Here is a 5,133-nt window from a genome sequence, read left to right on the forward strand (position 1 = left end):
GTGTGTGTGTGTGTGTGTGTGTGTGTGTGTGTGTGTGTGTGTGTGTGCAGAGAAAACTGAGTTGGTGGAATGGAAAAGTCTTGTTTTCCTGCAGTCATCTAAGTTTGAAGGCCATACATCCACCAATGAGAATTAGCTGAAAAATAAACTTCTCAGAATTATGCTGAGCGAGTCTGGAGTAATTAAAGCCCTGCTTCATCCTGTAAGAAACAGCCGAGTCTGCAAAGAGTTCAGCACATAATCTCATAATTAAGCACCTCCCTTCAAAATAAGAGTAAGATCTTTAGATTTTCACATGAAACTGTCCCACTTTGAACACCATGACCTGTTCATATGGTTTGTTTATGAAGCTGGGAGATTTCATTAAGTCTTTGTGTGTTTTCAAAGTAACTCCTCCTGATGAGAAAATTAATTCTGACATTTAATCAGTAAAGTTTAAGAGCTGAATAACATACAAGTCAGTGGTGAAAATCCATTCCATCATTACTTAAGGTAAAGTTGTATTTTTGTGAAAAGAGAGCAGGAATGCAGCAGGATTTCACCTCCCTGTCTGATCTGAGCACCATCTCACCTCTCATCGAGTGGGAAGGAGTTCTTAAAGAGTGTCTGATGACTTGGATACAGATCTATTTCCCATGCTTATTATTGTACACTGTTGAAAGTGAAAGGCAATGATGTTTTTGTCGGTGTCTGTACATTTGTATGTAGCGTTAGCAAATTATTTTATGAACCTTTGGATAACTTAATGAAACTCTCAGAAAAGAATCGCTGCATACACAGCTACAACTAATTAACTTGGAGTCAGTCCCATTCAAGATGGCTGCCGCAAATAAGCAAACCTCGCAAAAACAAAAAGGGCTATAACTCAGTGTTTTATAGATATTGCACTATGTGTGGTGGTAGCTGAGTCATTAAATGATAGGGTAGATCTCTACAAAGCTAATCTGAATCTAGAGACTAATCAGAGCTTTAGATCACATTCATACACTAATGAAGAAAATTTTTGCAAATTAACATATCGGAGGCAATGAGGGGTTCAGTGTCTTGCCCAAGGACAGACACTTCAACATATGTGCTGGTGGAATCGAACCACCAACTCTCCACATTGGAGGACAAATGCTCTAACCACTCAGCCACAGCCACCTGATCAGCTTCATTACAACACAAACTCTGAGTGCTAACTTATCATACAGTATCTGTTATTTTGCCAACCTGTGAACTGCAACAGATTAAACTCTCTTAAAGTAATAATGAGGTGAATACCTCCAAGTCATTAACATTCAGAGTCAATCCAGTTTAAGATGACTGCCACAGCCACAGACATCAGAAAACTAATGGCTCTAACTCAGTCAATTTTACAAATATTTGGCTAATATTTGGTGTGGTAGTCACTGAGTCACTCATAGCACAAACTGTTAACCCATCATTTTCAGTTTACAAGGCTTGACTAAAACACTTTGCTGTTTTCTTTGTTGTTGACTTTGTTGTTTTCAACCAGTTTGACATGAGTGTCAACAAGGAAGAGGGCCGGCAATGGAGGAGGGGGCGTGCCAAAGAGACCATCTTAGCACCGACATAACTGGTTTGTTCCACTTTGGAGTAAGCTGTTGGGGGAAGAATCAGTTTTGTGTTTTGTGTTTCCTTGACTGATGAAGCCTTCCAGATGGAAGGTGAAATGTTTCAGCACACACACAAAAAAAACAACTGTCCAGATGACCTGACTGAAAAATGCTGGATTGTATACCTGGATTATTGAGCATGGATTTTGTTGTTGACTAAAATACCTATAACTTTGTGCGCTCTCACCTCTGATGTGAAAGGCAGTGGGCTTTAAGGAATGACAGGCCTTTAATTCCCACAGTGGATGGAAGATAAATAAAGGAGGGGGGTGGGCAGGTCAACCTCTAATGAACAGAACGCCCTGCCACCACTCACTGACCCCACCACTCCTCCTTTGTTCACCTCATATTGCTGAACCCCCACTCTGTGGCCGCTCTGTCTGGTTTGTCACTCAAATAATCAGAGAAGGGCCGAAGCACACTGAACAATGACAGGACTCGCAAGAATTTCAATCTAAGATCATCTTATGTAGAAAAACAACTGTTATTTTGGTCAAACTTTGTGAATGGCTTCATGCATTCTCATGTGAGTTGAGTATGTGTTGTGGATGATGCTCAGCTACTAACAAAACAAGTTTTAGCTCATTTTCTTTAGAATTGTCTGAGTTAACAGTCATTTTTGTGCTAATTTTGAATGACTGTGACGGCCATCTTGAATTGGGCTTATGTACTGTACTCCAAAAACAGAGTTTCATTAAAATCTGTCCAGTGGTTTAAGATATTTTGCTATCAGAGAAATACACACACATATAGAGAAGGAAACACCTTATTGCTTACATTTTACCTTTTGAATGTGGATTTTTAAAAATATATCATTCATGCAATAGGAAGGATTTTAAACTGTGAACATCAGTTAATTTTTTAACATTTTATTTAGTTAATTATGTCCATCTCACACCTGTGTTTTTCATTTTGAATTTATTTGTTTAATTAGAAATTGTATCTTTTATTTTGTGTATTTCTCATAAGCGACTTTTATTTTTATGTTTTGGTGTTCATGTTTGTAATGGTTTTGTTGTTTATTTGTCATATGCAGGTTAACACAGGGTCAACCATTCAATGAACTATTCAGGGTGAGAAGAACCAATGTGACTCAATTAAAACAAAAAATAAAATAAAACAAAAACAAACAAAAAAAACAATAAATACTAAAGCATGCAATAAGGGTATAAAATATAGACAAAAAAGTGAACAAGAAATATAATATTTACAAGATCCAACAGAAAAAGAGTAAATAACAACATGGTAGAATATAACGGTGCAAGTAGGATGAATTAGTATAAATAAGTATTTCACATGTAACTTAGATGCACAAGATATATATTTCACATAACTAACATAAACTACATAGGTTGTGTTACACGTTATTGCGCAGGTAGTGACAATGAGATTAATTGAATTATGAAGGTAAATGAACTGTACTTATATAGCGCCTTTCTATCTTATTGAGATACTCAAAGCTCTTTACACTACAATCTGTGTCCTCATTTACCCATTCATACAGCACTCTACTAGATCTATGCAAAGATAATTGAACAAATCATTCTAAAGAGACTAATCAGTGCTTTATGACATTCATACACCGATGGGACACACATCAGAGGCAACGAGGGGTTCAGTGTCTTGCCCAGGGACACTTTGGCATGTGACTGCTGGTGGATTTGAACCCCCAACTCTTGTAATGGAGGATGACTGCTCTAAACACTCAGCCACAGCTGCCCTCAAGGTAAGGTAATATACATAATACAGCCACATAGTGCAGTAGCAATAAACATTAGGTGTCACAAATGTGTGCTGGGTGGGTGTGGTCCTTAATGATGCTGCGAGCTTTACGCAGACATCGGCTGTGGTAGATGTCCTGGAGGAATCGGACGTTTCCACCTCTAACGCGGAGACAGTTAGCAGCTTCATGCTCCCCTCCCAGAGGAGAGGGCCGGAGACAGAACTGCCGCCGACAGATGATTTCCCGGGCATCCCGATGTCAGCGACCACCCCCCTCCCGACAGTTGGCGCGCTCATCCATGCTCTGCCCAACATTATTCAGAAAGCAATGAGCACCAAGGACCTGACTTTGCCAGAGCCGTCAGCTCCTCTAATTCCCGATGACTTGACGTGAAAGTTTCCCAGCTCGCACTCCAGCCGTGGAGACGGAGTCTGGCCTTGTATTCCAGTTGTGTCAGTATATCTGTCAGGAGCAGCTGTTGACCCTCTTAAGCTAAGAGCACCAGTCTCCACCTACGCACCCATCACGTATTGTAACCCCAGATTCTATGAGTATAGGCAGTAGGCACAGCCCTTTAAGATCTGGGCCTCACTGGCTCCTAAATGCCTGAAGAAAAAACACTATTTTAGGAGCCAAACCTCAGTCTCAGGGCAATTTATATTGACTGGGGGGCGGGGCCCACACAGCAGGTGGGCATAGCCTAAAGTTTTCAGTGCTGTTGTGCGCAAGTGGGGATAAACCCACTGGCGATAGCCTTAAAGGGCTGCGCCTATTAATCATAGAATTTGGGGTTACAGTACTGTGATGCAGCCTGTCAGCAGGCTCTCAATGATGCACCTATAAAAGTTAGTAAGGTTGCTGGTGTTTGTACCAACTTCTTTACAAAAAAGTTAGAAAAAAATTCTCTACTATGTGACTTACTAAAGAGATCTAATTATTTACATTAAACATGGAGACAAACTTTTACTAATTTAATCTGTGCCTTTAAAATTCAAATGGCATAAGTATGTACATTATAAAAATTTTTAAAAAGCTGCTAAATAAGTAGCTCATCAGACAGTGATGGTTTAAATAAAAATAATAAACATAACACTTTTAAACTTACCGGCACATAATTTACTTACATAATACTATTCTTAATATTTTTTTATTTTGTGCATCATTATTTTATTATTTAATGTGTTCTTAATAGAATAGTGTTAATAGATATTAATTAAATAAAGTCATGAGTTTTCAATTGATCACCCTTTAAAAAAAAATGCTGGCTTTTTATCAGCTTGCAGTTTTGTTTCCTTTTTAAACTTTGACATAAAATTATTTTTTATCTAGTTTTTTTCTTCAGTTTTAGCAAAATGCAGTTGTATAAAAATGTCATTGTTTTACAAAATTAAACCAAAAATTTAAGAATAAATATGATTGTGAAATAGGAGTGGTGGCGCAGAGGTTAGAGATGGTGGGCTTGTGATCAAAACGCTAGATCAAATCCCGGTACCAAAAACATCAAAATGTGGGTGGGATTGTGGGTAGAACATCAATGGGTGGGATAGGTGAAGCACCCACACCTGTCTCCACCCTCATTTGCCCCACTCTAGGCTCTTGAGCAAGGCCCTTAACCCCCACCATCTGCTCCTCCGGGTGTCCTAGATAGCAGCTCTCTGCTCCACACAGGGCTGTGGTAGCTCGGTGGTCTGTGGTTGTGTCAGGAAGGACATCCAGCATGAAAATAATTGCCAAGTCTTGATGCGACTCAGTTCGCTGTTCCCTGATCAAGGGAGCAGCCGAAAGAACAAT

Source organism: Nematolebias whitei, chromosome 18 (genome assembly GCF_014905685.2).
Source record: "Nematolebias whitei isolate Nwh7 chromosome 18, NemWhi1, whole genome shotgun sequence".
Taxonomy (NCBI): Eukaryota; Metazoa; Chordata; class Actinopteri; order Cyprinodontiformes; family Rivulidae; genus Nematolebias; species Nematolebias whitei.